We start from the raw sequence: 27,245 nt of genomic DNA, 5'->3' as shown, positions 1-27,245 counted from the left end.
GGGAACTTGAAGGTGATCTCACTCTTTGAAATGAAATAGATATTTTCATAATAAACGGGGAAAAAAATGAGTTTTCGGAAACGGTTTTTGAACTTAAAATTTTAACTCTTACAAAACCTGACAAAAATAGGTATCAAATAACACAACTTGAAATAAATTTAACCTTTTTTTCTATCATGTCACAACCATTTTACCTCCTTTTTATCATGTCAACCCTATTTGTTGAACTGTACTCATGAATGGGCTCGGAAAGGAAGTTTTATATGAAAATTTTGTTTTGGGGGGTTGCAATCCTGGATTTAGCCTCGTTCTGAGTCAGTGCTACCAAACTGACATGGCCATCTTACTTTTTTGATGTATAGAGATATAAAGGAATATAAAAAAAACCGAAAAACACCAAAACTTTTGGTCCCTCTGAGTGGTACCAAGATGTAAATTTTTATCTCCAGGCTCATGAGACAGTTTCCTGTTTCTGGAAGTGCCGATGACGATGACATTTTTTCTGTCACTGTTATTTCAGTCTCTTCAAGCGACATACTATATACCCCTCGATTCTCATAGGTTGTCATTCGTAAGTTTAGCGTCATAACTTAAAGGAACAGTAAAATGAGAGTTTCTGCAAAGCACTGGGAAATCTGTTATGATAATACCATTCATACGGTTTGAGGTGTTTCTAGCTAAAATAAGTCACACATTCATCGTATTGACAATATTTACTCTGTTCGTTCTGAACTCGTTCTACCGATGACTCTCCGACAACCGTAGTATAGATGGAATGCTCCGATCGATCCATTATTCATGCAAACAACCTGTCATACATTAAGGACAGAGGCCGTGAAATGCGTTTCATCGAAAATCGGAATGAAATTACACAATCAACCCAGCCTCAAGTCCAATCCCTCCACCCCCTAGTTTGGTAGGTGCGTTATCTTCAATGGCACTTCAACATGGGTGACGACAGCGGTGTGGGTGGAGAATAACGCCACCACGACAGTATTTTCATTGTATCATGTGTCTGTATCATGATTGTGCAATTTCCTTTGTGTCGGGACCCGTGAAGATCCGTGCTACTACTGATCTTCAGTAGTCCATGCTTGTCGTAAGAGGCAATTAACTTGATCGGGTTGTCAGGGTCGGTGACGTGATTAACACAAACGAATGGTCAGTTGATGGTCAAAATGTATCAGTATTCGTAATTAGGGTTTTCGTTTTCAAACATAATGAATTTGAATATACGCACAAGGGATATAGCTTTACGTTGGAAAAGGCCTTAAGAAAGTTTTTATCGGTTTTATTCAAAGTTGGAACCACGTCAGCCGGTGTGTTTTTCAAGATATTTAATCCTCATGTTCATTCCATTTTATCATATTGATCTGAACTATATGATTTACATATCTCAATATCTCAATGTAAGCCCAAGGACACCTAAGTGCACGGTATATGGTGAATGCGGCAGATTTCCTTTGTACATAAATTCTCAATTAAGATGTTTAAATTATTGGTTTAGGATTCGAAATATCCACGAAGAACATCTGTCAAAAGTAGCTGTACTTTTAAATCTGGGAAAACATACTTGGATAACTGATATAAGAAATATATTATTTCCTCTGCCAGACGATGTGATCGGGTTTACTAATAAATTTCGTGTTGCATCACTAGATATGTTTTATCAAGAATGGAAATCCATCTTACATTCAAGCTCACGATATGAGTATTAATTACATGATCTTTAAAATGTCACTCCAGCCAGAAAAATATTTATCAATAATTACAGTGTATAGTTTTAGAACAATGTTTGTACAATATCGTTTAGGTTTGGCATCTTTCATGATTGAAGAGGGCAGAAAAACCTCTATTGAGAAACTTAAGAAAGTCAATATTGTCCTATATGTAACATTGGGATAGAAAATGGAATTCATTTTACACCGATATGTTCTTGCTATCATGAATTAAGAAATATATACCAGATCATTTCCTTTCAAAGCAACCATCACACACATATATATCTTTGTTACAATCTAATAATGAAAACATTCTTGTTCAATTGCCTTGGTATATAAGAGATCTTCTGATAAAAACAACTTTTATACCCTTAAATATGTATGTAAATATGTAAAATATTCCTTTATCAATGTAACCTTAATGTATATGGGTCGGAGATCTTTCAAACAATAAACTTTTTTTTTTTACTTGTTGTATTCCAATTGCGTAGATCGGTGCTCATGCTGTTGATCACTGGATTGGATTTACAGACTACCACCATATCTGAAATATTGCTGAGTGTGGCATCAAACTAAACTCACTCACTCACTCACACCCTTTGTGTCGTTGTGGATTGGCGGGATTTGAGGGGTTAGACGAGGTTTACCGAATGGCTACCCTTGGAGATATATAAGCTGGTTTGTTTTTTGCACCCATCAGACTCTAGCTAGATGACGGCGGCCGCGCGGTCTGCACTAAGTCATGTCCAGTCAACCCAGTGATCGACACCATCGGGATACAGTGACATATGTCAACTAAGTCACCGGGCCTGATACCCGGATCCCGGTATATCACTACCCTGGGTTTCTAGCCCGGATCTTGTATTTGGCAATATAAGGGATCAGTATTTATCCGAATAGGGGTATACGGGAACTTTACACATAAAACATAACTTTGTCTTAAAATTTTTATTTGCAAAATCTAGAATTCATGAACAAATAAGTATCTCACCAACATTCAGAAACAGCAATCCCAAAATACGCATGGTCATGAATTTATGACGTGTAAACGTTTGCAACTGTATCAACTGGTGTTACATGTGTGGAGTGTATTAATAACCAAACCTAATATCTCAGACAACTTCATCTATAGTTACCGTCTTCAGGGGGATACCATATAATTTATTCCAAAAAATATTACGTATTCAAATTACAGTGTTAAATGAAAAAGGTCGAATGAATGTAAAGTTGCATTAAATCGACTCTCGTGCTTTCTAACGACCGAACGTTATTAAAGAGAGTCCCATAGGGTTATGTCCATTGGAGCGCTCTTAACGAATGTCCTAGAACCCAACTGGTGATTGAAACCGGCAAACATCGACAACACCGAGTGCAAATGTTATGGATGTACGGAAAACTTTTATACATTCCATATGTGGCAAGTGTTCTCTGTTTGGAAGCTGTTCACCTCGAAGTTTCAGCTGTGGTGCCAGTTTGATGGACACGTGTCTGGAGATTATGGATGGTCTGTCGACTGTATCCCATACCCCTCGCAACATCAGTGACGGACGTCCCCGTATTCAGTATGCCAATGGCACGTTCACGCCGAATGTTTGACAGTCGTGACATTGCAAATTAACGAATAATTAACCATAAAACCGTGTTTTTCTGAGGTGACACTCTACTCTGCTACAATGGGATCACTTGCACGTGTATCAAGTCAAGTGTCACTTGACTTGTGGCACGTGGAAACGTGATTTTAGCGTGGAGTGCTCTCCCCCTTGCTACGTTGGCCCGACCAGTAGAATGAATGTGTGACGTAATGCCCTTGACAATGCATTTAGCCATAATCACAACAAGGACTCAAGAAAAGTTTCAAAACACTATTTGAAAAATAATGAGTGTCAAGTTTTTATTTTTGCTGAGTTTATAAATGAGGGTCAAAATATTGTCGACAATGTCATTGTGCCTTTAACAACAAACTTAATAAACGTTCTCCGTAGGCCAAGCATCTTGATGACCGTTGATTGTTTGACTAGGTTATGTGGTATGTTTTATATCATAATTTTTTTTTTCAAGTACGATGACTGTGGTGACACGTCAATGCAAAATGAAAATTATACGTCTTTATTTGTTTCCGAATATTTATGACTCTGAGCAGCTATGGATTCCGATTGCGTGTTGTCACCTTTGGCAAATATTAAGATTTAATAAAAATATATAAGTGAAATTAAGTGAAAAGTCTAGTTTATATTAGAAGATACATATTTGTGTGACTTCCCTTACCGAAAAGTACAGTATCATCTTGAACATCGCTCGTCTTTAGCAACTGGCTGTTTTGAGATATCATTTCACAATATTCCCCATAAAACATTTCAATAAAACAAATCTAGTTCTGGTTCAACCCACAGATTTTCATTTCAAGGTTTCATATCAGATGCAATTTACTATCCTATTATATATACAGGTATACCTACGTTCAAGGGCTTTTCATCGAAAGACAAAATGATGGACTACTTCAAATCAACTGATGAATATCTCAACTTTGCTGTTGAATTTGAAAACGTTGCAATGACAGACAAGGTGCTACCGAAGAAACTGCGACTTGTCATCCGTCCTCGAGGTAACGCTTACGGAGGGGGATGGCACACCAGAGAGACTTTCCCCTACCGGTTAACTGCTGGACCAAGGGACGAGATGGACACTCAAGGTAACGAGTTGGAATCATTGCCTGAGATCTGTAGGTGTGTTGTAATCGAACGTTCACGTCCATACTGCTATAAAACCGTCCGCGCATGGCACCACTCCAGTTTAAAGCATGGTAACAAGTCACTAGATGATTGTATCATACGTGTCCGCGCATGGCACCACTCCAGTTTAAAGCATGGTAACAAGTCACTAGATGATTGTATCATACGTGTCCGCGCATGGCACCACTCCAGTTTAAAGCATGGTAACAAGTCACTAGATGATTGTATCATACGTGTCCGCGCATGGCACCACTCCAGTTTAAAGCATGGTAACAAGTCACTAGATGATTGTATCATACGTGTCCGCGCATGGCACCACTCCAGTTTAAAGCATGGTAACAAGTCACTAGATGATTGTATCGTACGTGTCCGCGCATGGCACCACTCCAGTTTAAAGCATGGTAACAAGTCACTAGATGATTGTATCATACGTGTCCGCGCATGGCACCACTCCAGTTTAAAGCATGGCAACAAGTCACTAGATGATTGTATCATATGTGTCCGCGCATGGCACCACTCCAGTTTAAAGCATGGCAACAAGTCACTAGATGATTGTATCATACGTGTAACAAAAAGTTGTAAATAGAAAATGAGCATACACTATATGGTCAGAACGAAACGAGTTCACGGAAAGGTTATAATTCATGAAATAAAAGCGACAGACACACTTTCCATATTCAAAAGGTATTTATGTCAAAATAAAACTTGACTGGACTAATGCAACTGTATCGTGAACATTTGATTATTAAGGTGTCAAATACTGATGATTTAACGCCATTCCAAATTCTGAGCATAGCCTGCCCCACAGGTGACACAAACACTGGTAAGGTCAAGTCAGTAGCTCACCTGAATATACAGATCTTGAGGTACAAGTTAAAGTCGTAATAATATCGGTCACCACTTATATTATCGATCACCACTGTTGTCAATGATTCTGCAAAAAGACTGAGAATGCCACCACACGTCTCGGATCGTGTAACCTTGATCAAATAACTCCTTAGCAAAACTGGACACATAGTTGGGAGTCATGAAAGAGAATATTTTCAGAAGAAATTCAGCTCATTTATATTTCTAAGAAAGGAACTACAAACCTTATACCTTATGTGTATATATAGGTGTAACACTCTCTCCAACTATATAGAGAGCTGCTTACCCTCCTCTCTCTCTTTATATAGAGAGATAGATAGGCACATACATACACACACACACACACACACATACATACATACATACATACATACATGTGTGTGTATATATATATACACACATACACACACACATATATATATATATAGAGAGAGAGAGAGAGAGAGAGAGAGGGGAGAGAGAGAGAGAGAAGTATATGCAACTCGGACTTTGTAATCAATCAATGACTTTTTATCAATGTATAGGTCTTCAGCAAACCATACTTGCTCCAAAAAAGCGACTATGCTTGTCACATAAGAGGCAATGAACAGGATCAGGTGGTGAGACTCAATGACTTGGTTGACACATGTCATCGTATCCCAGTTGTGCAGATCAGTGCATATGCTGCTGTTCCCTGAATTGTCTGGTCCAGACTCGATTATTTACAGACCGCCACCATATAGCTGGAATATTGCTGAGTGCGGCGTAAAACTAAACTCACTCAAGTATTCACCTATAAAATATGATTATACATCAAAACGTATAGAATAAATGCATTTCCTTTAAAAGGACATTATTAAATATGAGAATTAACACTTTAATTGTTTTGACACTGAAGTGTTTATCCCTTCTGATGAAAGAATGACATGAATGAGTGAAGGACTACATGCCATATCTCAGACCGTAATGCTACAGCCCAACTCGGGACTTGCGACGCGGACCAAAACAGCTCAGAAAACATCACGACACAAAACAGAAATAACATAGAATGAGAACCTCAGCTAAATGTTTTCCATGTATCTGTTTCAGATTACGAATACTTTGTGTCTCTCCAGCGTATGTTTTATGAAGCTGTCATCAAACATTTCAACCCCAACGCAACTGATACACTCAGCGAGATGAAGATTTACATGCTTCGAATGCCATACCCACCCTACATCGTTGACGCCATGACTGTGCTGTTACAGTATGTGTTTCCAGTGTTGCTGATGTTGAGCTTCATCCTGATGGCCATCCAGACTACAAAGGGAGTTGTTTATGAGAAGGAAAAAAAACTGAAAGTAAGTCATCTCTCGAATGGCTCTCAAATGGAGTTAACTGCCCATCAAAAAGTTTAAAGTTAAAGCACTCACTGTATGTTATGTACATATTCATATATGTTTTCATGGAAGATGAATTTCTCCACTAACCTAGCTAGGGGAACCAACTGCAAACTTTATGCAGATGAATTGCACGAGGATCGTGCATAGAATTGCCGAAACGCATAAGCAAACAGCTGCGTTTTGGTGTAAGGTTTTGTTAAGGTTTCGTCAATTCTGAGTTTGAGTTTCATCGTTTATTGAGCTCATGAGAGTAATCTTTTCACCGTAACCAATTTGCTTTAGAATTCAACAGTTCATGTGTAAACAGTACCTTTAACCTGTATGAAATATTTAGCAAATTCTAGTTCAGAATTGTTGACTGAAGTCAGTGGCTACATTTACACTAGTGAGTCTAAACTTTTGATGGATAGTATGGTTGCAAACATAGGATGTATCTCTGACTCAACCTCGATTAGCCACAAGTATATTCTTTCCTTTGGACATTGAACTATTTGTGTGACTGGTGCCAAACTTTAAAACAGTGACTTTCGTATTCATAATGAATGTTATTCAATTTGCATTTTGTTGAGGAAAATGCCAAGGCTTAAGTTACAGGTTCGTCATTAATTGTTTTATGACTGTGTTTAAGTGGTATAATGTATTCTCAATCGTTTTCTAATAATGAAGAGAATGCTAATAACTTTTACCATTACACTGAGAACTCGGCGTGAGGATCGAACTCTCTAAACACTAGGCTACCACACCGTCCCGGGAGTATAGGATCCAGGCACTCATTACATCCTGCTAGCTTCGTGTTGAAGGTGCCAATCCAACGCAATATTCAGAGGAAGTATGTCCGGACCTCGGGTCATACTTTGGCACAAATATTGGGCTTGTAAGCGCATCCTCACAAAGTTAAATGATGCAACTATTTAGAACGAATTTGGTCGCCTAGTCGCTGATAAATCCTGTTCCTACCGTCTGTGATGATGCATACAGAGCTCCACTGTCATTCATAATCCTTTACCCTAGCTCTATCTATCAAACCAGCCTTCTGCCGTTTTCAAGTTCAGATATGACCCAATCATTTCTTCCTCTCCAGGAATCCATGAAGCTGATGGGTCTGAGTGCTGCAGCTCACTGGACGTCGTGGTTCTTGACCAGCTTTATTTATGTATTAGTCGTGATGGCACTGTACGTTCTGCTCTGTGGAATCAACGCAAGTGGAAATGGGGCTGCCCTGGCCAAATCAGACCCCTCCCTGTTCTTTGTGTTCCTCCTCTGTTACGGCGTCTCCATCATCTCCTACTGCTTCATGATCAGCGTCTTCACACAAAGGGGTAAAGATGCTTCATGTATTGGTTATTTGCTTACGTTCTTTGGACGAGACCATGGCATTGTAATATAACACAGAACCAGTAACGTGATAAGAATGTTGCTGAATATGATAGAAATGTTGCTGAATATGATAGAAATATCAATGTCCATAGCTACATTTGATGGTCTCAAAATTAATGAACATATATCATAGTTTTACACTGGTGTGTAATTACACGTTTACATACGGATGTTTAATTGTTTACTTATTTGTTCTTAGACATATAACACGATGGCGAGTCTTCACAAATATTGTTGTAATATGTGTATTATTTTCAGCAAACATTGGCGCAGCCGTCAGCGGAATCATGTTCTTCGTGTCCTACTGCCCGTACTTCTATCTTGCTATCATCTACCAAAACATGTCTAGGTCAGCTAAGCTGGCTTCATGTCTCCTGTTCAACATGGGAATGGCGTTCGGTGCAAATGTCATATCACTCTATGAAGGAGCTGGTATGGTTTGTTCATCCTCAAGTATGTTTGTGCGTGCTGCGTGTGGGGATGTGCGCGCGTGAGTGCGTGCGTGTAAGTGAGTTAGCGAGTGAGTTATTTCTGCGCCTTAATTAGCAATATTTCTGGAATAAGCCGCAGGCACCACTAAAAAAGTCTTCACGGTTTGTGCCCATGTGTGTAATGTGCCTTCATTCTGAAAAACGAAACCTTTACACCATTGCTGCTCATCATTGACCTTCCAATGTCAAATATAATCATGCATAGTAAGAATAAACACTACAGGACATTTGCATATACGCAGGTACTCATCCCTCTTATAGTGCATTTTAGTTTTAATTCGACAATTGCTGAACTTCGGCGTAAGCGGATTTCATTTCGAAGATGACAAAAGTAATAGTTACTGATGACTAATCACATGTAGGAAACAAAAAGAAAAATCGCCGATTTAACTTAACGGTCCTCTATCAGAGTGATATTCGCGTGTCTCTACAGACAGTGTTTGAGGGTGTTAGCGTTATATTATTATTTGAAGAGTGTACCGGTTACTTACGCATCATTTGCATATTTGAATACGTTGAAAATGATACTTTTTCTTCGCATTGTGTAGGCACGGGCGTGCAGTGGTCAAATTTTCATGAACCCGCTACTGTGGATGACAACTTCTCCCTGTTGGACGCCATGTTGATGTTGCTAGGCGACACGGCAATCCATCTCCTCATCACCTGGTATATGGATAATGTCTGGCCCGGCGAGTCTGGTGTACCGAAGCCATTCTACTTCCCCTTCACGGTAAGTGTTCCTGACATTGCGTATTACACAAGCATTGCGTGAAGAAGCAAAATTGAGTTACGTCACAAACACTGCGAATAAAGTCTACATTTAGAACTTTGTAAATGTCTTGTAAAGGTTGAATTTACAGGGCATTTACAATTTTGTTAAGATGAAATTTACAAATATGAACAATTGTGTAAAGATGAGATTTGCAAATATGTTCAAATGTGGATTACCTGCTATAGTGTCAATATAGATCCTGAATCAAATGTGCCCAATACTCCGCTCGCCAGTTTCAGGAAAGGAAGAAAGTACACTTTTTTGTCATATTTTATTATCATAATTTATGTACCATATTTTCGGTAAAGATCAGAGACTAGATCTGGTGTGTCACAATACCTAAATCTGCCCAGGAAATATAATTAGTACTAGGCTCCATGTATAATGGACAAGTAGATTGGTTGAAATTGTTTCTGCCAAGCTGTAGGTTGATCCGACATGTTGTGATGTGATCACCGCTCTAATGCAAATAAGAGATTCGTCAACGGGTGGTTATTGCACTGTTAGTCAGAGTATTGTATAGTGTTGAATTTGGTTTGTGTTAAACTACCTGTTTGTTTGGTATATATGACTGTGCACCCTAGCGTATTGTAACATTGAAATCAAACTGAAGTGATTCCATGGTTAATATCACAGTGTTTATGCAAATGGTATTATATTGAGGTTTGTTTCACATGTTTTACAATCCACAAAAAAGTGAATTTAGTGAATGTGTACAAGTGTTCACTTTTCATGTAAAGAAGCTTTACGTAATTTGTAAATACACCGATAAAAAGTAAATATAGTTGAGCTTTGGATGCCGAAAAAAGTGTATTTTTTTAAAACGCCAGCCATACTAGAGGTTAACATAACAGCGATCTTATCCATGCAGTCAGTATATTTTTTTAAACACAGGATGCCAACTGTTTGAAGTTGATCACAGAAGACAGCGAACAGAAACATACTTGCATTAAACATTATTCCAGCTATACAATATGCATTGAAAGACATTATTGATGCTATTTCTTTATGTGTCAGGTACCGTTGCATTTAAATAAAGCATAAATGGATAACACCAAAATACATCTTGTTCCTGCAGTTTCATATTCATTAATATTTTACACGCATGCACTGTGTATATGTAAAATGTGAACTCTAATAGAACAAAAGATGCATGGTAACTGAAAGGGAATCCTAGGGAACAGGAGAATCTGAAAGAAGTAAAATCCACCTGAAATTTACCGAAACTGAAATACAAGGTTTGTAAATATCGTATTTAAAAGATGTGTAAATTTGTTTGTGTACAAATCTGTGTGGTGTACCATCTGTTCTTTCTGATGATATTCCTTATTCTTTGCCAGTGCAAACAAAACAAAATAAATAAAAATGAATTACTGGACTTTACCTGGACGCGTTTAATTTATAGTTTGTGCAAATTTTCAAATGGTTTTGAACTAGTTTATTTGAATATATATCATGAAACAGACATAACTGCTTTGAAGGTGCATGTACACTCAAATTTCTGATACTAGGTAAAATACTGGTGTGGAGCTAAACAGATTCATGCTGATTATTCAAGCAATCAGCACCTGGATGAGATGCACTTTGAAAAGGAACCAAGTGGTATGAAGACTGGAATAGTCATTAAAAAACTCAGAAAGGTACGAATATCGGTTGATAATAATACCCTGATTTTATACTCTTAAATATTAGACTAATATAACTGAAATTATTCTAAACGGTAGAAAAGAGTTATGAATTAAATGTTCAAGATCGTAAGGATGGCATGTTTTTTATACTTCAGTGAATATAATTTTATTATAAGCTGAACAAATTGCATGCACTGCTACCATTAGGAGACTTTAACTGATAACTATTTTATTGTCTTTCGAAGGTCTTCGGTTCTGGGTCTAAGAAGAAGGTAGCTGTAGATGGGATGAGTCTCAACATGTTCGAGGGTCAGATCTCTGTTCTCCTGGGTCACAACGGCGCTGGGAAAACTACAACCATGTCGGTTCTCACAGGTGCAAATAACTTTCCCTTTGAGTAAGGAGGGGTAGACATGCAGTAAACTTGGACAAAGTGCTGTGTCCCAGTCCACCCAGCTGTGAATGGGTACCTCGTAAGGATGGGAAAGCGACATTGCGTCTAGCGGCAGCAAGAGTTGTATACTCCCCAGTGTGTTAAGATTGGTGATGGTGTCTTTGAGCAGGATATCGGAATATTGGCGCTATGTATACACCCACATCATTTACCGGTATGAAGGTCATATTCTAAAATACACAAAACACCTTTTGATATCACTCTTAACTGTTGACAAAGAATTAAGAGAACTTGTATGATCATTCAAGGTTTTATTCCTGCAACTGGAGGCACCGCCATTGTGAACGGCTACGACATAACCAACGACATCCAGAGTGTGCGACAGAGTCTAGGACTTTGTCCTCAGCATAATATTCTGTTTGACAGCTTGACTGTCCAGGAGCACCTCGAATTGTTTGCATGTGTAAGTATTTCTTCGTTGAACTTAATGATCAAAAAGCCGAACATTAAGCGTCGATATGTTTGTAGTTGATAAATTGTTTGGCTCGTTTATCGCCGCATTCAGCAATCTTACATCTACAGAAGATCAAGACTGACATCATGAGAATTGATCCACGCACGTATAGGTACCTCACGCAGTATGGGTCACGTCATTTTAACTATAGTACCAGTGAAGATCCGTGTTAGAAATGATCTTGCTTGTCTTAAGAGGCGACTATAACGGGATCGGGTGTCCAGACTCGCTGACCAGGTTGAATGCCATCGTATTCCATTTGCGTAGAACAATGTTCATGTTGTGGATCACTGGATTGTCTGGTCCAGACTCGATTATTTACAGACCTCCGCCATATATCTGAAATATTGCTGAGTACGGTTTGAATCAATATGTTGACATAGTGTACTCGCTGTACTATAAATGTTTTAGTTGATAGAGTGACTAGTTAAACTACATAATAAACCTACTTAGTCATTGTGACCCAGGGACTTCAGCAAACCCATGCTTACCACAAAAGGCGACTATGCCTGTCGTGAGAGGCGACTAACGGTACTAGGTGGATCAGTGTTTGAGGGATTTGGAGGAAAGGATGAAGTAACATGTTTGTATCACTGTCATTTCAACCACTAAACTTTTCTTACACTTTTTTGGGAATATATTGGAATTTCGATTTTGCGATATATTTGAAACTTGCATATTGATTAATTGGCATGCTTTAGTCAAACGTATATATTGTTTTGTGTGTGTGAAACGTCATGATATGGTATTGAGAAAAGACTGAGTTAGGTTAAAATCAGATTGTAACTGGACATTAATAAACTCTTCTGGTGTTGCAGTTGAAAGGTAGTCCAAGCAAGAATATTGAATCTGAAGTTACCGCCATGATGAATGAAGTTGGCTTGGGTCTGAAGAAGTCCAGCCCATCACAACATCTATCTGGGGGGCAAAAGAGGAAGCTTTCTGTTGGCATTGCTCTTATTGGAGGATCGAGGGTATGTCTTCTTGTTGCGAGGGAAACAATAGACAGTTACTGTCGACAATACATTTTGGACTTTTTTTATTGTCAGTATAGTTTATATGAAGATCCATACGATTTTAGATTGTGATCTTGGATGAGCCGACTTCCGGTATGGATCCTGCAGCCAGAAGACAGACATGGGACATCCTTCAGAGGAATAAGCATGGCCGGACCATGTTGCTGACCACACACTTCATGGACGAGGCTGACCTTCTTGGTGACCGCATCGCCATCATGACAGAAGGGGTGGTCAAATGCTGTGGGACATCATACTTCCTGAAGAAACTGTATGGTAGGGCGTCTTAAAGGCATTTCCTTCACAAATTCACGATGCGTCATGTCTTCTTGTTTCCCTCAGCAGATGGTTCTGAAGTCACAGACGCTTCCTGTATCTTCAGGAGCTGGTTACCACCTGGTGATGGTGAAGGAACCCACCTGTCAGGTGGCATCAGTGACGGCAGTTATCCAGCAACACGTCCCTACAGCAGTTCTGGAGAGTGAGATCAATGCTGAAATCTCCTACCTACTGCCTGATGACCAGTCGGCCAACTTTGCTGCTCTCTTCACGGAGATTGAAACACAGAAGGAGACGCTTGGGATATCTAGTTTTGGGACAAGTGCAACTACCATGGAGGAAGTGTTCCTGAGGTTTGTACTTTATATCTATAAATATGTGTTGAGTATAATGTATTTGTTGACAACAGTGATCAAAATGAAGACCAAATACCATCTGATCTTCTGTCAACCTATAGATGTTCAAGCCTTGTTTGGTATGTTGCATTCTGCTCTCTGTTAACATAGAGATAATATCATATAATAATACCGAACATGAAAATGTGTCTGGACAAATATAGTAATTTGTCGTTTATTTCGTGTCTGTTGGATAGAGCGGGTGAAGAGGAACTGAGGGAGGAACTAGTGGATGAGGAATATGTCAATAACGATTGCCCCACAGGTTCAAGAAACAACTTGATATCAAATGAAAGAAATGGTTTGAGCAACAGAAGTTATGAACTGAGAGAAACGGCTGATGTTTTAGGTGAAGAACAGCTTATTGCACCAAGATTGTTTAAAATTTAACTGTCAGATGTTATCATAAATGAGATATAATATGCAGGACATTCAAAAGTATGGCATTAGCACTTTCATCTGCCTTTGTCAACAGAAATAGAACACATTCACTATCTATCGATGCACACATATCAGCTAACTGACAAATGTTGTTTTTTAAAATATTTACCTGCAAAGCCATTAACGTCCACAGATAGCATCAATCTGTTCACCGGTCGAGATTCGGGCTAGAAATTCCCTAACCAATGCTTGTCGTAAAACTAACGGAATCGGGTGGTCCGGTTCGCTGACTGGGTTGACACATGCCATCGTATCCCATTTGTGTAGATCGATGCTGATGCGGTTGATCACTGGGTTGTGTGGCCCAGACTCAGTTATTTAAAGACCTCCATATACCTGAACTAATGCTGAGTTCGACGTAAAACTAAACTCACTCACTCATCCTGTTAATATAGTCACAGTGCATTTATTATATATATATTTATTTATTTATTTATTTATTTATTCATTTCAGCATTTAATCAGGGGTTTGAGAAAAAGAGAGGAATACTGTTGGAATTGTCTCGCTTCAGAGGAATGTTTGTAAAGAAGGCTCTTCACACATGGAGGAACATGAAAATCACCATTGTCCAGCTCCTGTTACCAGTAATCTTTACGATTGTTGCTTTGATTGTGAGCAAGGCAGACCACGGGAAGGTAGTAGAAGTTCCATTAGCTCTCGACTTGACGCCATTCAAAGGCACCTATGTCCCATACGAAGGAGGCACTGAACCACTACCACAGCAGCTTGCGCAGGCATACCATGATCAATTTGAAGGAACTGAAAACAAACCTGAAATAATGTCAACAAATAATGTGACAGTTTATTTATTGTCAAAAGCGAAAGAGCTTAGCCCTGCATTGTACAACAAGAAAATGATCATTGGAGCACAGTTCACATCCAGCAACGAAGCCATGGGTATTTTTAACGGTCAGCCTTACCATGGCAGGCCCATTGCTTTGTCTTTCATGATGAACGCAATCCTGAAACATTTTACATCTCCGGAACATACCATTACCACTATCAACCACCCACTTCCTCTTGATGATGCACACAATGACATTCAAACAGTCTCCTCGGTTTGGGCAGTTGGCTTTTCTGTTTCCTATTGTATTGTCTTTGGTATGGCCTTCTTGGCTTCATCCTTCGTGTACTTCCTCATCAAGGAGAGGCTAGTGGGCGCCAAACATCTTCAGACTGTTAGTGGAGTTGGACCGTTTGTCTTCTGGTTGTCCAACCTGGCCTGGGACTACATCAACTACCTGATTCCATCCTTCCTGCTGTTGATTGTGTTTGCTGGATTCCAGTCTCCGGCATATACAGAAGATGACAGATTGGGGATTGTGTTCCTCGTCCTGCTGGCGTATGGTTTGGCAGTACTGCCATTCATGTATGCGCTTCAATACATGTTCAAGTCTCCTCCCACCGGGATGGTTGTCATCATCATCATAAATATTATCACAGGTGCGATGATATAATTAAAAGCGTTTCTTTTGGTAAAGCCAGTCAATATCTTGGTGTATTCGAATATTGGTTTTCCAATGTAATTGATGTTGTTCTCTGTAAACAGGTCTTGCAACTCTTCTGTCAGTATATATGCTGACCGTCCTGAATAAGACATCTGAGGCTGACGTGACAGATTGGTTGTTTCTCCTCATTTTCCCCCACTACAACTTTGGCAAGTCATACATGGATATGCAGACTAACTACATGTTTCTAGACGCATGTACAAAGAGAAACTACACCTCTATGTGTGCGACATCAGTGGGAGATCCTTGCTGTAAAGGTTGGTTTCCTTAAATCATTTCATATACTGACAAACGGAAATTCAGCACTTCTTTAATTTCTTAACGTGACATATGGAGTTATAATTTACACAACAGTAGAATTCTGTGTTTTCTCATTTTCTATTTACAGAAAAGTGTGTTGAACACTGCTTCAAATTTACCGAAAATTTCCTGGATTGGGACTCTCCCGGAGTTGGGCGCTATGTTTTGTTCATGCTGCTCCAAGGTGTGGTGTATATGTCTGTGACACTGTTCATTGAGTACCAGGTGCCACAGAGAATCTGGTACGCCTTCAGACCACAGGAAACAGAAGACCCTCAATCTGGTGTATCATCGGTTAGTGCTATGCAACAGGTTCCAGAGGATGGAGATGTTCTCAGTGAAAGGCAACGTATTGATCAACTTTCCATTGGAAATGGGAACTCAGATCCACTGGTCTTAAAGGATCTTTACAAAAGATACGGGAACTTCGTTGCTGTTGATAATCTGAGTGTGGGTATACCAGAAAAGGAGTGTTTTGGTCTCCTTGGACAGAACGGAGCAGGAAAGACAACAACGTTCAAAATGATTACTGGAGATGTGATGCTGACGCGTGGCAATGTTTTCCTGAAATCATTTGACATCAAGAATCACCCTCAGAAGGTAAGACAAGTCTTTATAATCAGAAAGACAGTGCTGCATCCGAACTTCTAGGAAACCTCATCTTGGTGTAAATAGTCTTTTTAATGTGTTAAGAACTTCTTATCCTGATAGGTACTGCACTATTCCTGCGCCGTGGGTTTGTTTTAGAACATTCCTCTTCTGTTTAGGGTTTACTGTGCATATGCTATAATATAAATATTGTCCAACTTTATGTACTGCTGTGTAAGTATGTTGTGATATCAATTTTGGTAACGTCTGACTGATTCGCTAACTGCATTTTAATATCACGAGATAAATTAAAATGATTACAGTCTTTCTCTGAACAACTGGATTATATCAGACACAAACCTGTGTAATAACATACACTGGTCTCAGATACGATATAACCGTGGCATATTTATCAAGGAACATAAGTTCTGATGCTAAATCCGCGTTTGAATCCTGTTGTGAGTTTCTGGATTAATCCCGACGAAATTCAGTTCAATGGACGTTTGCAAGGCTTTATAGTGCAAAACACATATCTGAACCAGGGTTCAGTATTTATAGTGCAACCCAAGCTGGGTCACAACAGCCGTCAAAATCACGGATGTTTCTCAAACACGAAGCTCCGCAATTCGCAAGTATATGTGTCAAAAGTGTGACAAACGATAAAATGCAAAATATCATTTGCATAAGTAACTACTTATAGTCTTGACATTAACATATAAACATTCAACGAATAATAATATGCCATGGAGCTCTGTGACAGCATTTTGTATCCGTGGTAAGATTTCTTACTGGACCAGATTGCGAGTTCAGTGTAAACGTTGTTGCCATTAATACACTGGCATATACCTGCAAACTAATTAAGGGGTAACAATATGAATAATCTGCTCTACCAGATGACCATCAAAGTATAACTGGCTAATATTATTTCCAATCTATCATAACTTATTAATTTGCATCTCATTAATTATGTTCATTAATAATCTTGCAATCTTTGTGAAGGTCATCTCAGCGGAGCTTAAAACATTGGCAATTGAAGAACAAATACGTATCGGGCAGCCAGTCGTTCAAATATTTTTGTGTGTGTAATTCCTTCATGCCTGCATGTATCCGTGGTGATCTGTCTGAGACTCTGTATGTCTGTATGTGTATAACCCGTGAAGATCCGGCACAGAATAGGTCCTCAGACACCCATGCTCAATGGATCGGATGTTCAAGATCGCTTACTTGATTGGCACATATCGATGCGTAGATCGATGCTCATGCTGTTAATGGCTGGAGTGTCTGGTCCATACTGATTATAATTGCAGTCTTCATCACAGGTGCAAGAGAACATGGTTTATTGTCACCAGTTTGTATCTAAAGCGTTCACTCGTCAGGACGACGACCTTGGTTCCATTCCCCACATGGGTACCATTTCTGGAATCTCTCGCCTTGATATTGCTCAGGACAGATCAACATTGATTTTGACTTGCTATATGTGTGGTCCCAGGCCCTATATCGATAATGTATGAAAATGTCCATTATATACACCTGGAAATTAATCAAGCAACACCCCAATTTTTTCTATTGGAGCAACTTTGAAGTGTTCTGACAATCAAAATATGCCGGGTTGATATAGTTTGACACTTTTTTATTCAACAGACGATCTCTGACAAACAACTTAAAGGGAAAAAGTATCAAGACTTTGCTTTATTGCAACGAAATCCAAATTCTTAAAACTGTCTTAAATTCATGAAAAAATGGACACAATTTACTATTCATCCACAGACGTTGTTGTCAGGTGTATTAACACAAATGTCACATGGAAAGAAAGAACAGTCATCTGAGAGTCTGCACACCGACTTTCATCAATATCTAGTGTGTCCTCCCTGCGCACGCACCACCGATTCCAGACGCCTCCTCATTCCTTGGATGAGTCTCCGGATCTGATTCTGGGGGATCCTGTTCCACTCCTCATGCAGGGCAGACGTCAATTCGTTGAGATTATGGACTGGTGGGTCTCTCTGCCTCACACGACGGCCAATAAAGTCCCACAAATGTTCAATGGGGTTGAGGTCAGGGCTCATGGCAGGCCATGGAATTCTGTCAATTGCATTTTGCCGCAAAAAATCATTTACAGCATGCGCCCTGTGAGGTCTAGCATTGTCGTCCATAAATATGGGTCTCGTTGCCAGAGGATGGTTCTCAAAATGAGGTACCACAGCCCTGTCAAGAACCTCCTGTTGGTAACGAACACCGTTAAGGTTGCCACGGATGGTAATGATATCCAACTTGCAGTTCATGGAAATGCACCCCCATACCATAACGGAACCTCCCCCAAAGGCCACAGTCTCCTGGATGTTCCGTGGAGCCATTGCTGTGTTCCTCTGCCTCCAGACCCGAGTACGACCGTCCACCATGTGCAGCAAGAACCGGCTCTCATCTGAGAAATGGACCTTCCTCCAAGAGGCAATGTTCCAGTGCAAACGGTCATTACACCAGGCCAGTCGGGCTGCCTTATGGGCTGGAGACAGTCTGGGTCGCTTGATTGGCCTCCTTGCCCGGTATCCTGCAGCTTTCAGACGATTCCGAACAGTCCTGTTCGAGATGGGTCTCCCTGGAAGCCACTCCTGTCTCAACCGAGAGCTCGAGTCGAAGGACCTGCGCCGTACAAGTCTCAGTAAAGCTCTGTCCTCCCGGACTGTGGTCTTCCTGGGTCTTCCTGGTCTAGGCAGGTCTTTAACTTCATTAGTGGCCCGGTATTTTTTCAAAAGTTTTGAAATTATGGAATGATGTCGTCCGATTTGAGTCCCGATTTGTCTTAGAGACATACCAGCATTCCTCATGCCGATTATTTGCCAACGAGTGGCCTCTGATAATTTCCTACGTGCCATGACATTGAAATGAATGAAAAACCGAATGCAATCGACAACCTGCGCTTGTAAACACCCCAGGGAAAAAGTGCATTTTTCGAAAGTTGAGGTTAAAGCAATGCACGTGCGCTGTGCAAGCTTCACGCGCGTCATATCAACCCATGAAAAGCTCATGCTGTATGTCAATACATCAAAATTGAATAATCAATCATCAAAATTACTTCGTTAAACTTTGTTAAGTTTTTATGTGTCTTTGAATTTGGTGTTGCTTAATTAATTTCCATATGTATATATTGGTTGTGCAGAATCACTTCACGACACCCCATTCAACTCCGTCTATAAATGTCTTTATTTTGCCTCTGTTGAGTTTATAATCTAACTGAATACACATATTCATCACAGGTGCAGGAGAACATGGGCTACTGTCCCCAGTTTGATGCCCTAATTGACCAGATGACCGGACGAGAGACTCTCACCATGTACGCCAGACTCAAGGGAGTGCCGGAGAACTGCATCAAAGGCGTGTGTGACCATCTGCTGGACATTTTAATGTTCAAACAATATTCTGACAAACCAACATCCGAATACAGGTGAAGCATCTGTCGAAATATTTTCAATTTTATGAATGGACACATCTCCGACATATGATTAATACGATCTTCCTTGACCAATCTTACAGAATACCTTGTCATGGTTTCTGTTGTTCCTGTCTCCCACTATACACCGAAAATGATGTATAATACTTTGTTTTGTACGTTCAGAAAATAATCCATGCACTTTGATGATTTCAAGTGGCGGTAACAAGCGCAAGCTGAGCACCGCCATCGCCCTGGTTGGAGACCCGGCCTTCATCATGCTGGATGAGCCGTCCACGGGGATGGACCCCAAGGCCAGGAGACAGCTATGGGACGTCCTGTCTCAAGTACGAGAACGTGGCAGGACACTCGTGCTCACGTCTCATAGGTTAGTGAATAGATTGAGGAAATAAAATTGTACAAAGTTTCTCTTTAACCAACACATTAACCTTTACCTAAACCGGATTCATATTGTTTCAGCATGGAAGAATGTGACGCTCTGTGTACAAGAATTGCCATCATGGTGAATGGAAGATTCGTGTGTCTTGGAACACCACAACATTTGAAGACCAAATTCGGACAGGGCTACACGCTGATAGCCAGGATGAAGACAGTTGAAACCGAACCAGGAGTATCAGAAGAGACAGCTCCCGCTTCAACGGAACCCCTGGTGAACTTCATCAAATCAACATATCCTGAAACCAAAGTGTTCGACGACCATCAGGGTTATGTTCACTTCCAAGTTCCTTACAGCTCTGTCAGTCTGGCTCAGGTCTTCACCGTAATGGAAGAGTCCAAGGTGCAGTTCTCTGTCGAGGACTATTCAGTTCACCAAACAACCCTTGAACAAGTGTTCCTCTCATTTACACGTTCACAGATCTCACCAAAGGAAGATAAAACCGGGCTTTGCAAGATAATTTGTTGCTGTTAGTTTCATAAATACACAAAAAGTTTAATCTTGAAATATTTGAAAAAGACAAATTTGATAATTTATACACAACAACAATTTATTTTGTACAAATTATTCAGATGTTCATGTCATAACAGAGACTGGAACAGGAAGACACAATGGGCTAGACCCAGAAATGCAATTGTGCATGCAATACTGACTAGCCCAAGGAGACGATGTGGAAACTTAATATCATTTCTTATTGCTGTCCCCAACTCAGACACCTACCTCGAAAGTACTACCTGACTCCGAGTCTTACCTCAACAGTCTTGCAGACTTTTCACAAGACACAGATTTATCCTAATCAACTGGGACACTGAGTGCAATAATTCAATATAGTGCCGCTGAGCGAGTGAATTTTTTTACCCCGCACTCAGCAATATTCAAGCTATATGGCGGCGGTCTGTAAATAATCGAGACTGTGCCAGACAATCCAATGATCAACAACACGAGCATCGATCTGAGTAACTGGGAACCGATGACATGTGTCAACCAGTCAGCGAGCCTGACCACCCGATCCCGCCTTTTACGACAAACATAGTAGCCTTTTAGTGCTGCTGAAGGTGTTGTGGCTAAAAGCAACGACACTACTGATGGCGAATCACAAAGACTTTCATTGGAATAATTTCAAATCAGTAGTGACAAAATTAACAAAATTGTTACGTAAAGATATTACACGTGCATGTGTGTAGATGTGTCATAATGGTTATTGAATATTTACCGGTATATGCTTTTGAAAATCTGTGGATATTTCTTTCACATGAACCAACTGTTCAATGACATTCAATTTTGGCTAACATTTCTTACAGTCGCCAGCGGCTGAAAGGATGGTGTAAATCCAGCTAGGGTCCATGTAGATAGAAAAGGTACTGTAAGTCCCCATGGTCCCTAGAGTGGTGATCCATCTTCAGTTGATGGCGATCTATTGTATGTTTTATATTGTATTGTCTAAATACTGATAATTGTTTTAACTTTCCAAGCTAGTTTTAATTCTAACTGTGATATTCTAGTTGTTTTACTGTCCTTCGTTGACAGTTTTTTTAAACATATGCATGTATTCTATTAAAATGTTAAATGTTCTCGTCACAATATGGCGGAGATATTACCGATTTGACGTTAAGTATTAACTCGCTCACTCACTCAATGACAAATCGTTGAAGAAAACTACATCGTGTAGTATCATTTGTATGTAGTGTCTACACGTATACAGATTAAATATTTGTGTTTTAAACATTTGTTTTCTTATCCTTTCTTTCATCTATCATTGTCGTTGGGGTGATAGTTTGTCTTCATATATTGGACGTACTGAAAACATTAGTCATCTGGAATTATTTGCAGAAAGGACACAACAATGCAAAAATGATTACCATTTTAAATGTCTCTTTACTGTACATAATGGGCGGGGAAACATTGGGAGATAACCTACTTGACACGTTGAAAACATTATTTGCAGAAAGGGCACAACGATGCAAAAATAGTGACTTATATATATATTTATATAACTGTTTACTGTACATAATGGGTGTGGATATAACCTCTGAACAGTTTATACCACGAACGTCATAGTGGTATTCGCGGATATAGTAGAGTGTTGTTTAAAGTGGTGTGCATGAAGTTGGCTAAGTCAGCAGATCCAGTAACTCAACATTGATGCTTCAAACATATCAGTCACTTTCCTCTTTCTCTAAATAAGGCATCTCACCTTCAGCCAGCGATCTAACCAAGTCTAGTTGTCTAGACCACGTACTTTGTGTACACCACATGGCACGGTCCCCATGACCCAAACTACAAATGCAAAAGAAAAGACGCAGAATGTAGCTTGTGTCATATTTGTGTTTAGACTTTCTCAGTTTAGTACATAGTGTAGAAATACTTTTCGAGAAATTACGGAACTTAAATACCCTAAAGCACAGTATATTGATATTTGTCTACTACTGCACTTAGCAAGATATGAACATCATGAAGGAAAACTATGTACTTTGTGATTAACGTGGTGATAAGAAAATACAGACAAACACAGTAATTTGCTGTTGAAATGATACTCATGACGTTTGCCAGCCGGTTGTAAAGTTGAGAAGAGTTTGTGAGTTTCCCGCGTGCATTGGACCGAAGAATATTCATCAAACGTTATTCAAACTATCACATAAATATTATTTAGTTTCCCATCACTCATGAAATGTTTTGATGTAGCAAAGCATACGACTACAGCGATAGATAACATGACCTGCCACAAATGCAGATTGTTTCATTTCGATCTCATTGTTGATCCCCGCTGCCAGATTGATAGTGGTATAGCATTGTGCATGGGCTGTACCAAAGTCATCAATAACAACTTGTTATTTGAGAAAATTTGAGAAAGCCATTGGCATTAAAGCATGCATAATCAGGCGCCATGTTGGAAGTTGGCCGTAGACCACTGATGTAGGATATGTCTAAGTCACCTCAACGATTTGTAGCAATACAAGGACGATACAATCTGTGACTAATTGGAAGCTATGCTGTCTGCATCAAAAGCATGACGCATGAATCATAAGAGAGATTGTGGTAAAACTATCACGGCTGACGCCTGGGTGGAACCCAACATAGAATTCGATGTCGGAAGAGGAAGATGCACATTTTGCCCGATCAACTAGCTGAGCATAGACAGCCAACAGAATATAAGAGCACTCTCTACAACTTGAAATACTCTCGATACAGCACGTCATGCAATCCGAACTGACTCGTGAAAGAGTAAGGAAGCTTCGTGATCACATGGTGCCGAGTAGTGTCACCCACTCTCAGGACAAAAACAGCCTTCTTTCCTACAAGATATTACCGCTGTAACATTATTTTGTCAGATTTTGATAAACTAACATTGAACCTCATCCTTCAGATGGATGCATTTGTCTCAAAGGATTTTCTGGGAGCTTTTAAAAATTACGTCGTCCTTTCTCGTTCCTGAAGATCTTACTCCATAAATAACAGAACTCGTCCAATATAAGGGGAAACCATGTATGCACTATGGAACAGGACTCTGAAGTTTGCGAAAAGGAGGGACACAAACCATACTGAAGCTTGAGACGTAGTTCTGCCTGCGGATTGTTTATATTAATGTGTCATATATCTTGTGCTGTATTTGTCTATCGCAGGTTGTAACACACCTATCGCAGGTTGTACCAAAATACATGAATCATTGATATTCAAACAGTTTAGGCTACCATTTTGGAATTCCAGTACGCCACTCTGGAAGAAATATATTGAGCCCATACAGAGAACAGCAGTATCTCGCTCACCTTATCAAATAAGGATTGTTTCGCAATAGTTTTAACCGTAACTGCAATAATTTCGCAATAACGAAATACCTACCGAGATATAAAATATTTCAAAGGTATAAATATCTTCGATGGTCACTTGTAACAGTCTGTCATATAATCACTAATCACCAACAAGGTTACACTTACGGTTTGTAAAGAGTATTCGTTGAACGTTAATATATGAAGCAGTTTCAGTTACACGCATGGTTGTCGTATGACCTCAGGTCACAAATCAGTTGAAGCTAAGCAACGTTTGGCGTGGAGTGTTCTTGGATTGATTGCATGAATAGCGCTCTGACCTAACCTGTAAGCTATTACATGTACTGAGCCTACGCCCCGTCTCTTGACACCAAAAGCATCTTTTCGCTAAAGTGCTCAACAAAGTTAACACTGTGTTTCCTATTACGCCAGAGAGGATCGTTAAGATACATGTTAATGGCATGTGGTCAGATGGTGTTCTTTGGAAGATATTTGACAAAAGGGGCTTCCCAAAGATGGGTTTACATACTAATTCTGCGTGAATATGGTTTTTTTTTTTCTCGCCCGACACTGACACAAGTTGCACAAAATATAAGAGTTATTTGCGAGACCGTCCACAAATGCATTACTGGCATGCAACAGCGGTATGTAAAACCCACGTTGTCAAATGATAGATTGAACAGAATATCCAGTAACACGATAACGCAACGCATACATGTTTCATGCTATTGACTCTGGTGACGAGGTATGGTTGTTTGAGTCTGTCGGCAGAGGTGGGTCCCGTTCTGTTTGTGAATTTCACATCTACCACAACCATATGACGAGTTGACTACAGTCATTTTCTGGGTCATTGGACTACGCACAGGTTCGTGTTTTCTAAAACAAAATCGTAATGAATTCGCCGGTGAGTCTGTCGGCAGAGGTGAGTTCAGTTCTGTTTGGGAATTTCACCTTTGCCACAACCATGTGAAGAGCTGACAACACGTGACCAAGCCAGAACCAGTGGTTCCAGTCAGCACAGATTGGCCGATGAATGAATAATACATGCAATCCCATTATCAAACACTTGTTGCTGTGGCGATGTTGTGTAAGACTGATGAAACGTTTTATATCATCATTCAAAATTATCGGTTGCAATATGGTTTATCCCCAAATGCATAGATTTCCGCCATATTATTTTCACAAACATATTGATTCCGGCAAGTCATCAGACTGATTCCCTGGGTTAGGTAAAAGCTAGCAAAATGGGCAAGACGCCAGATAGTTTACTATAGAAATAAAGGTTATCAAACGAGTGTGTTTTGGGATGGTTAGTATCCTGCATTGGGTATAAACATTGTTTCTAGCAAGTCTTGGCGAGCTAAATACAGAGTGTTTATTCCTTTTGCAGGATATTAACTATCCCAACACACACGAGTGTGATAACATATTTATCATACAATGTCATTCTCACTTTAAAATTTAAAACAATGTGATTTCATTTGCCACAGATCATGAAATTAAACATCCTGAGATGTGCCCCCATATATATGACGTCAGAAATATGTGCGTAGTAATACGTGACGTCACAAGCTCGGTCACGCAGTTTTCTACTGATCACTCATTTAACTGCATTACGTTATGTACTTCCCAGTCAGCTTTTATATTAAAGAGCGTATTGTTGTCAAAAAACATTGACTTAGTTTGAAAAAATGACAAAAAACACGTGTGAAATTAGGGGAAATGTCTGTTAATCTTTTGAACATCAAATGCACTTTAATGGTCGCATGACATTGTGCACCTGGATTCCTATGCCATCCCCTCGCTAACACTGACAATCGGAAGGTAAATTGTTGTTGGTATCGCCTATGGATTTCTATCTTCGCTTTGTAATCTACACCATCTATCATAACCAGGGATGGCTTTTCAGGGACCAAAGCACTGACAGTACCGTAACCACGGCCGCCCGCCCGGACACGATCAACGCCCCTTGAAGTCACGTTCGTTTACACTCTGACAGTAGTCCCTATAATTTGCATATGACCTCTCTAATTTGCATCGGTATCTGTATATGACCCCAACAGATACCGAAAATATCCGTTGGCTTTATCCTGCCGAGAACACTACCCATTGTATGATAAAATAAAAGATCAACGATACTGAAACAAAGTATACGTCACATAATATCATCCATTTTTCTAGAAGGAAAACGTGAAATGTGAAGCAGTCACGAGACACGGATGGAGTTGTGACAATGACAATTAGAGCCATGTATGCACTATTTCACAGGAGTGGGTGAGTGAGGATGGTTGTACGCCACTTGTAGAAATATGGCATCAGTATCACGGCGGGGAACACCAGAAATGAGATCCAGTTATTGCATACATGCACGGGTCATTGGACCCGGGTCTTCAACGCGTATGTGACGAGAGGACGCTTTAACCACTAGGGTCCTCACCCGTCCCCTATTTCACGGAGCGTTGCAATAGTCATTAGAGTCAGAATCAGTATGCGAAAGAAACACGTACAAGTGTTCGTATTATTTTGTATGATTATAATAGACATGTTATGTTAACCCATCTGAATGCCGAATCGTACGCAAATAAACTGCCAAGTACGGTAGAAGCTGTCTAAACCATTGGGACTGAAGAAATAATCCGGTTTAGACAATGTGATGGATGTACAATCCCCCGCCGATATTGCTGGAATATTGATAAAGGCGGCGAAAAACTGAACTCACTCACTCACTCACTACTACCTGTGATATTGCTGGAATATTGCTAGAAGCCACGTATGAATAACCTTACTCACTCACACTCATCTACAATTGCTAAAACACATTGCAACAGTTAACTTAACCATGATCAATGAAGCGCCAGCGTATCATACACAAAGAACCAGACTGACAGGATAAAATTACTAAAAATAGAATGGAGAATTCCTGGAAGTGGTATTCCCCAAACTTTAGCCAATCAGATGGCTCCTGTATATATGACTCGCCCGTCATCGCCGGAGATTACGTATTATGATAATGCACACATTGCCTGTGCCAATATTGTACTACAAAACAAATGTTGATTGTATATATGGTCATTACCTATTTCGTTTGATCCAAAATGTATAGTGCAGAGGTCTGGCTGGGTGTCTTTAGATATTTCATTCCGTTTTGGACATGTGCCATAATTCGGTACAGGACAGTCGGATAGTTATGTGTTTGTGTTTGAAGAACATGTTTA

General features: G+C 39.9%; 1 pseudogene; it reads left to right on the top strand.

The window, feature by feature from the left end:
* Positions 1 to 21,989, top strand: part of LOC137297199 (phospholipid-transporting ATPase ABCA3-like) — a 23,293-nt pseudogene extending 1,304 nt beyond the window's left edge.
* The last annotated feature ends 5,256 nt before the right edge of the window (positions 21,990 to 27,245 follow it).

Source organism: Haliotis asinina, chromosome 9 (genome assembly GCF_037392515.1).
Source record: "Haliotis asinina isolate JCU_RB_2024 chromosome 9, JCU_Hal_asi_v2, whole genome shotgun sequence".
NCBI lineage: Eukaryota > Metazoa > Mollusca > Gastropoda > Lepetellida > Haliotidae > Haliotis > Haliotis asinina.
The sequence above is the reverse complement of the archived record's forward strand: the minus strand, read 5'-3'. Positions and strand labels throughout refer to the sequence as shown.